The sequence below is a fragment of the Chrysemys picta genome, chromosome 9, assembly GCF_011386835.1.
Source record: "Chrysemys picta bellii isolate R12L10 chromosome 9, ASM1138683v2, whole genome shotgun sequence".
Lineage (NCBI taxonomy): Eukaryota > Metazoa > Chordata > Testudines > Emydidae > Chrysemys > Chrysemys picta.
This window is the reverse complement of record NC_088799.1, coordinates 71439671-71448883: the sequence shown is the minus strand read 5'-3', so window position 1 is coordinate 71448883 and position 9213 is coordinate 71439671. Positions and strand designations below refer to the sequence as shown.

At 41.6% G+C, this 9213-nt stretch overlaps 1 protein-coding gene across 7 annotated transcripts in view; it reads left to right on the top strand.

Moving 5' to 3' along the window:
• The first annotated feature begins 939 nt into the window (after positions 1 to 939).
• PCDH11X (protocadherin 11 X-linked) overlaps positions 940 to 9213 on the top strand; it is a 1048566-nt gene continuing 1040292 nt past the window's right edge. The window contains exons 1-2 of one of the 7 annotated variants that reach the window (XM_065556488.1): positions 1236 to 2200; positions 3379 to 3467. The gene's annotated coding sequence lies outside the window, so the exon portion shown is untranslated. Of the gene's footprint in view, positions 2201 to 3378; positions 3468 to 9213 lie in introns of all 7 variants that reach the window. The other 6 variants (XM_005288309.5, XM_065556489.1, XM_005288308.5 and 3 more) reach the window with 6 other exon arrangements.

The following is a 9213-nucleotide window of genomic DNA, read 5'->3' as shown; positions in this document are numbered from 1 at the left end:
TCGGCGGTGGGAACCAAACCAGCCGCGCCGCCCGGGAAAGCGGCGGCGGCGGCCGGGGAGCTCCCACCTCCCGAGGGCCAGCTCCGGTTTAACCCGAGCTCCCCTGGCAGTCGCACCGCCGAGCCGCTCTGCCTCCCTGGCTGTAGCGCGGGCTACTCTCCTTCCCCTCACTGGTGTTCGGGGGGGAAGGACGGGAGTGAGCGGGGGCGGCGTGGTGGGACAGCAGTGAGCCCTGGGGAGGTGGGGGCAGTAAGAGTTGGGGGCGGTGGGGGGAGGCAGTCAGGAACCCTGGGGGAGTTCGAGGCAATAAAGAGCCCAGGAAGGAGGGTTGGGCTCAGTGGGGAGCCCGGAGGGGGGCAGTAAAGAGCCGGGGGGGGGGGGGATAGTAAGGCATAGGGGCAGTTAAGAGCCCTGGGGGAGGCAATAAGGAGCCCAGGAAGTGGGGTTGGGCGCAGTGGGGAGCCCGGGGGAGAGGGGGCAAGGAGCCCAGGGGGCAGTAAGGTTTGGGGGCAGTGAGGAGGTGGGGAGACAGTAAGGTTTGGGGGCAGTGAGGAGGTCGGGGGACAGTAAGGTTTGGGGGCAGTGAGGAGGTCGGGGGGACAGTGAGGAGGTGGGGGACAGTAAGGTTTGGGGGGAAGTGAGAAGGTCGGGGGGACAGTAAGGTTTGGGAGCAGTGAGGAGCCTGGGGGACAGTGAGGAGGTGGGGGACAGTAAGGTTTGGGGGCAGTGAGGTGGTGGGGAGGACAGTGAGAAGCCGGGGGGCAGTGAGGAGCCGGGGGACAGTAAGGTTTGGGGGCAGTGAGGAGGTCGGGGGGGGGGACAGTGAGGAGGTGGGGGACAGTAAGATTTGGGGGCAGTGAGGAGGTGGGGGGGCAATAGGGAGCAAGCAGTGAGGCGTAGGGTGACCAGACAGCAAGTGTGAAAAATCAGGACAGGGGTGAGGGGGTAATAGGAGCCTATATAAGAAAAAGACCCAAAAATCGGGACTGTCCCCATAAAATCAGGGCATCTGGTCACCCTAGTGAGGCGCCCAGCGGTAGAGCGTAAGGTCGGAGCCAGGCAGCAGGCGATGACACCCGCCCGCACTCCGCTTCAGGTGCAAAGCCGGCTGGAGGGAGCAGGTTCCCGGAACGGGACGGGGGGACACTCCGGGGGGGAAATCCGCTGGTCACCTACTCCTTACCCTGAGCTCAGCGGCGCCCCCGAGCACGTGGCGGCCGGGGGAGACTACGGGGGCGCAGCAAGGCAAGCCCTGTGTCTTTCACCTCCCCTATTCCCGGGTCGGACTGGGTCCCGGGATTGGGGGTCTCGGGGACGGGAGGAGCCAGCCGGTGACTGATGAGCGGTTCTGCTCCCAGAGAGCAGCCTTGGCAGGGAGCAGACGCGGCCGCGCCACAGCTGTTGCTTTCGGGGGATTCAGAGACAGAAAGAGCGAGGGCACCTTTAAGAAGAAAAAAAATCCTCTCAGCTCCCCGATTTGCATTTTCCATTTGTGCCCCTCCTTCTTTGCAGTGATGTCAGCCGGGGAGGACTTGCTGGCAGCACTGGGAAGCGGAGTTCAGACGGCGGCAGCAGAGCTGAGCCATCTGATGCTTTAGCACCCGGAGCTCTCCGGGTGCTGCTTCTCTCCAGCACCCACAGCCTCTGCGCCTGCAGGGGCGATCCGGACCGGACAGCTCCTGTGCAGAATTGCCAGTCTATACCAAAGAGGGGGCAGACAAGGATCTTCTATCATCTTTCTCTCAAATAGACCTAACATTCCTCTTCTGTTTTATCCTTAAAAGGAGAGATTTGCTGGACTGCTCTTGCAGACGGGGATTTAGTTAAAAGTCTCACAGCACAACTTAGCTTTACCGACATCAGCGTGGCGGACTGATATTAATGTGGTTCTTTTAATGTGGAATTACATTTGCCTTTTACAGCTGCAAAAAACATAAAACCAAACCCAAACCAAGACTTAGCTAAAAGTTAGGCTACCTTTTCTTCCACAATTGTGTTCCCTCTGTGGAAATCGTTAATACATCTTTTGCTCTAGCCTGCATGGAAAGAAGCAGCTTGTATTTTGGATCAAGGATTTGCTGGTGTAAACTGGTCTAACTTCTATGCGATGGGGCATCCTTCGTTACTGTAGACGCTTTGTTGATGTACTGAGGAGCCAATGTAGATTGACATCTTTTGCAGAGAAGGCAAGGAATTAAAGGTAAGGGGGGGTTGATTAGCATTTTGTATTTTTCATCAGGCATCCCCCTCACAGCACACTACCAGCAGTTCATCCAGACTGGGATTATTAGGCTAGAACTGGCTAAATAAAATGTGAGTCGCCTTTGGTGAAGAGTACATGGAGTTCCTGAGTAATTGCAAAAGATACATTTTAAAGCTTTTTAATGTGTTACATTTATGATCTGCATTATTGCAAGAACGCTGAGCTAACTTGTACTGTTCAGGCGTGAGGGGTTCCTACAGACTGAGTCTGCGATGCACAGTTTGCTCAGGTTTCACTTAACATTTTCTTGAATGTGCACCCCCTTCCCCAGTGCCTTCAACCATCCGGTTTGATTTGGTGATTGTTTGCAGACATAGTACATAATACCTATGAGAGAGGGAGAGAGGCGAAAGAAGAAAAACATATGGAGCATTTTATTGATGCAATCGTAATCCTGTAATGGAGATTGCATTTAATGGGGATTGCATCAAAATGCCTAGCTGTTGTTGGGAAAGGGGAGGGCAAAAACTGTGCTGGATTGTAAATGAAGTTCTTTGATTGAAGGATTTCCTTGAACTGTGGAGGGATGGCGATGAGGAGCTTAAAGTTGCTATGCATTTGGAGTATTGGAATGGGATAAAAACGAGATCAAGCTGAAATATATTTTAATTTGTTCGGGCTCTGGACATGATTTGAAACCCATGGGAGAGGAAATCCAGTCATTGCACTGATGCGCTGGTGTTTTTGCCACTGTCCAAGGAGCACTTGGACTCGGTAGCAAAAACCAATGACAGGAAGGCTAGGATAGGGTATTACCAATCTTTTGGGGAGGAGTGAGGAAGGAAGGTTTGTTTATGGCTTTTGCAAGACAGAAATTGAAGGCACAAACCTTGCAGCTTGCTGGTTGCAAGCACACAAGCGTTGTAGGCGATCTGGAAAGCAGAGGATTTCTCTCCTTTTCCTTTTGCAAGCTTGTCATAGCAGCCTGTAAGAAGTAGCTCTAAGATACATGAAGAGAAAATGTAGGGACCAATAGCCCTTCTGGGGCACTGAAGAGGCTCTAAACATAGAGAGGAATTGACTAAGATAGTATGAGCCCACATTTGAGTTTGAGAGAGGATGTGTTGAAGAAAGTATGGAATAATAATTTTATGAAATGCTGATGTTTCCTTCAGTTAGCAGAAGTGAGGAGAAGATGTTCAAGGTGCAGGAGTCTGTTCAACCCAACTAGAACTGAGCGTAATTTCTCAGCGGAGAATATCAGGTTATTCTAAGCTGCTTTATTATTATTTTTTAAATTGCATTCTAAGTTATAAAGAACGGAGAGCCGCTCCCATGTAATTCTCATTAAAAGCAAAAGGAATATCCAGAGAAAACGTCAGTAATAAGTAAAAGATAAATCTTAACTTTTTTCTTGTTAGCAATGAAGGAATTAAAGTAGAGATTATCTAAAAGATTATATAGGAAAATAGTTTTTTTTAAAGGGGCTGACGGTGTTGTGGGAAGGAGTTATTCATTTATGTATTAACATTCTGACAACTAGTTTCACCAAAAAAACTGGTTTGTATCCATATGAATTGCAAGAGTGCCATCTGCAAGCATCTAAGTAGAATCCTCAAGTAAACAGCAGAGACATGTCCTATAAAATACTCACCAATACTTCTGTGCCATTGCCAAGCAAAGGGATGGATTAAATGTAAACATTGTACTGAATAAAACAAAGCAAAAATATCTCAGGTTGTCAGAAGTAATTTGTTTTCTTATATGAAATGTGTACATAAGACTGGGTAATGGCACCACACTTGAGTGACTCCAAAACTGTAAATTTTGCATAAGATAAATAAAGGTGTGAGAGAGGAATATGATGTTTTTAAATACAGTGGAGCAAGTCTGCATAAGCACAATGACTTCCACTTAAGCATTTCATCTTGGCCAAAGTGAGACAATTTTTGTGTATGTGTGAACTGTAAAAGATGGGTTTAGAATATTAATGGGTAAACTCTGGAGAGCTAGGGGCTAGCTCAATAGGCAAAAGATTATTTCTTTTTAAGAAAGACTTGGAAAAGATATATGTAAATGGCAAGCCATGTTCATTTGGACTGTCTATACCCGGATTTTAAAATCAAATTTAGCATTGCTTAAGAGAACAATGCCTGATTAAAAAAAAACAACTCTTCAGTTCTAGCAGTAAAGCTTTCTTACTTTTTCTTTATGAAAAGGGCAAGCATTGTTATGTTGTATATATGTGTGAGTTTGTTTCTCTGCGTGAGTTCTGTATTTTAATCACATTTTCACCAAATAGCAGAAATATATTGCTGAGGAACAAATTCTAGTTTTCTTTTCATTCAGATCTTTCTTTTCCATTTTTTTCAACAGAAGAGCTCTTATTGCTCCATGGCTGCATTGTTCAACCTTGCAGCATTTCTTTAAATGTGAGCATATGAATGCCTTGGTATAGTTAAAGGATAATTTATATTCAGTGTAGTACTGTCTGCTCAGTGGAATTGGTTTTGTACATCACAGCCTTTGCAAAAAGGAAGATCAAAGATCTGAACCTGTGGTCCTGTACTGAATTTGTATTCTACCTGGACACATGCAATATTATACTGATGACCCTCACACTTCTGTAGTTAAGAGTACATCTGCCTTTTCTTTATAATGCCCCTTTGCTTAGTTTTAATATAGTTCTAAAGATGTATCTTAAGCTGAAATCAAAACACACTGATAGAGTAAAATAGACATCCAAACCATTTCTGTATAATTTAAAAAAGTATGTGCATTCATTGTCTCTTTGGTTTCTCCCTTCCTCACTATTCACTGCTTTGGGTTTCCAAACTGATATTTCCAAACTTCAGATTTTGGGGTGCCCTTGGGTCCAAGGTAAGTAGATTTTGAAGTGGGTTTCAATTGTAAAACAGTCACAGAGGCTTTTTTGGAAAGTAGAACAATGCCGGCTCAATACAGGAATTAGTCAGATCTGAGTTTTGATAGTTTAGCCTTAGATCATATTAGGGACTTTAGTGCTGTGGAACTATTCTTGTTTGTTCTTTTGAGATTAAGTTACAATAGCCAAACCAAACCGTGTTATTGATAGTTAAACTAAGCTTAAAATATATTAAGGAAAAACAAAAATATGTTAAAATAATGGTATGACAGAAGTGCATAAAAGTCATAGAATTTCAAGCTTGGACCGCCAATGCACACTCTTAACTTCATCTATACGAGAGCAGGTATTGCAGCATTGACAATCTTTCATCAGAAGATACCACGATAGTGAGTGAAGCTACGATTACCTTACATATACATAGTATTTTTCATTTTGAAGGATCCTGAAGTCCTTTACAACATATATAACTATCAATATGCATATCTAATATATAGCTATATCCCACTAGTAAAGTATTTACTTGGTCACTGTAGATAAAGTGCATGGATGGTTATAAATATTTCGTGCACTTCTTAGATTAGAGAATTTGGCTATACTTAAAGTGTATGCATGGTTCACTGTTGTGATCATATGTGCTACAGTGCTTAGGCTTAAGCATGCCAAGCCAGAGGGGCCTTGGTATCCTTACTTCTAAATGTACTGGCTTTTGTGGAAGTTGATTCAGATATAGTTTTGATATAGGTTTTTTGTATTAAATAGAAGTTCATTAGCTAGATTTAATAAAGTCTGTTCCAAGAGCCTCTTACTTGAAAGAGATAATTGGGATATTTAGAAATGTTGTCATTCCCTACTGTGGCAAAGTACTAGTAACCATACCTTTCTTGAGTCTTTGGAAGGTTCATCCTGCCTGCGGAATGAGTTGCCAATACATGGACATGTAACGTGGATCAGGAAATTTAAGGTGGAAGTGGGAATTTGATTATCTCTTTAGATCTGAGAGGAAACTCCAATTCTCATTATCCAGCAGTAAAAAAAAGAAAATAGTTTCAGAGATAGTCTTTTTCAATTATGATCTCTGAATTAGTAGAGTGACTTGCCAGAAATCATAAAAGCTTCTACGAGCTTTTGCACTTTAAAAGCTCCAGTGATAGAGGATTTTAAACTGTCCTTGTAATTGTCTCTAATGTGTTATGTAGTGAATAAGAGTGGGATTAGTAGAATATAAATTTTGAGGCTAGGAGTGACAATAACTGCATTTATAATTTCTGGCACAAATCTGAATGAAAGAGCCTTTTATATATAGTCTTTTCTAGCACATGCATATTTTGTTTTAATGCCCCCAACCCCCACTGACTTTGTAGAAAAGTTTCTCCTCTGTGCAAATAAGGAACAGCAATAGTCGTATAATATCCATTCAGTACAGTTTCATATTTAAATGAAACAAACCTGTTTGCAGAGAAGCATTAATTAACCAAGTGGAGATTTCATTAAGGTTCAGGAAAACTTAATTTAAATAATGAAAATGTAAATAGAAAGAGCTTGGACCTTATTCTGCTATTTACCGCCAAGTTTTTCATAGGTCTGAACATTAAATAAAATGTTGTAATAGGTTTTCTGTCACAATCTCATTATTAGACATTCTTTTTTATTTGAGGTTTTGTTTAACTGCTGTTAAGTAAATATGCTGAAAATTACTGTACATCAGTTGTACTGGAAAAGAAATGTTTTCCTAAAGGTAACTTAAAATAAAGTCGTTTGTACTTTGTTCAACTTGCTTTATTAGGACCTGATCCAAAGCCCATTAAAGTCAATGGAAATAACTCCTATTGACTTCAGTTGACTTTGGAATAGGCTCCTAATGAAGTCTTGCATTACATACATAATGTACTTCAATTGGGGGCATTTGGTTTGGGAGTCAAGCGTGTTATTGAGATACAGAGAGCTTTGTTGAATAGTTTTGCTTGCGTAAGAACTGCAGGATTTAGCCCATTTAGCAGTGGGCTCTAAATTAACTTTGCAGAAGAAAAACTTTTAAAATTAAAATATTGCTTTCCCACCATCTATTTATAATTTGCAACATACTTCACATGGAATATAATTTCATTGGAAACGGCAACACTAGATTGACAGCTGAATTCTGCTCATATACACTGGTGTGTGAAATCTTTGAAGATATTTCAGATTTATGGTCGTGTAATGGAAAATCATCTTTGGACCACAGTATTTAAACCCTATTATCATTAAAAGGTTAGTTCACAATGCTTGGAATTATTGCCTGATTCGCTTTCCTTCCAGTACAACATCTTGCGTTGTACATTACTTTGATTTGACATCGTTGTTTTTGGAATGATTTTCTTCCTCTAAGCTGCTCTAGAAATAAGATGTCTCTAGTGATGAATTCTGTTTGTATATCAGTGTTTATCTGTTACATCCTTAAGGATATGGTTTTATTATTTTTTGTAAGAATTTAATTAGTAATTATGTGAGCTGTATGCTGTGTAGTGAAATGGTAAGAAATCCGTACCAAGACAAACAAAAGCCAACAAGAAAAAGTGGTTAGTGCTTTAGGGATAACATTTTTCCATTTACCCACATATTTACACCTTCAATATCATTATGATTATTATTAATACTATATCTGTACCCTTGTAAGTCAAAAGTAGAACTCCCATTATTTCAATGGTGCAGGATTAGTCTGGTTTCACGAAGTACTTAGGCATTGCAATGCTCAGCTGCCTAGTGGAATTCTCAATCCTGATTTGGGTGCCCAGGCTTTTCCTGCATTGTGTGAGGAGAATTAGGCCTAAGCACAGGATTCCCAGAAGCCAGTAAGCTGAGCGGTGAACCTCCTCAACTAGTTAGGAGTGAACTGCACAGGAAAGAGCAGGGCTTAGGCTCATCCTCAAAGGTATTAGGCACCAACTGACAGGCCAAAGGGAGGTGCTTCCCTCACATCCTGATTCTCAGCTGTGACCCTTCCCCTGGAGTTAGTGGCCTAACCCAGGTCAGCCTTTTTCTCTCAAAAATGAGATAGCCCCAGAACAATTAATAGCCCAGTGGTTAGGACACTCACTTGAGATGTAGAGACCCAGATTCAAATCCTTGTGCTACTTAATTTGGAACAGAGACTTGAACCCCATTTTCTTAGATACCAGATGCCCTAACCACCAGGTTACTCGAGAGAGAAAATTACAGCAGAACCCTTATATTCTACAACTTTGCCATTAAATTGTGGCTCACACTAATTAATTGCAATTTGAGCATTGCTATGTACTGAAGCATTTTGAATTCAGCTTCACTGTAAATAATTTTTCAACATCCGAGTTCACTGTAAAGAGGTTCCACTCTATGTTTATAAATGCACTCTAATACGGTGAAGATATAAGGAGTGAGACAAAATGAATGGTGCATTTAAATGGAATAATTGCGTTATTTTGTCAGTCATTTAAGTGACTTTTGGAATATTTATCTAGCAATTTGCTTTATATGAAGATGCCCTAGAATAGAAATCAACATAGCAATAACTCTACATGAGGGAAATCTATGGATAAGAATACTGCAGAACTCATTCTCTTTCCATCTTTTCTGTCTTGTCAGTCTGTAAGAGTGTTGAAGGATTTAAATGTTATCTTTGGATTTTGATAGTGGTTTCCTGATAACTGGATTCTAGTGCTTGGCCACTTCAGCATTTTTTTAGCCTGGAATATAAATGTGCTTAATTAGCAGAAGACTCTTTTTAAAAACACATTAGTGTTGTGGAAGTCAATAGCATTCTGTGTTTTGTTTTGTTTTTACTGCCGTGAAGGGAAAAAACAATGAGTGAGTGCAAATGGGATATAAAGGTAAATCAGAGGTATTGTTACCCTATTTGGCTCTTTTTATTTATGTAATAGGACTGAAGAAAGAAAAACACATTTGACTTTGAAAAAGTCAGTATGCTAATCTAGTTTCTTTCCTTAGAATATAACTTTGAGAAACATTCATACACATAGATATTTGTTTATCTGAGCCTTGTACATTTTGTTTTTTACATTGTGGGAAGATGACATGCAGCTATGATGAAGAAACAAATCAGGCTATAATAATGAAACCATTTTTGTTGTTCAGGTATTATTTTACCTAA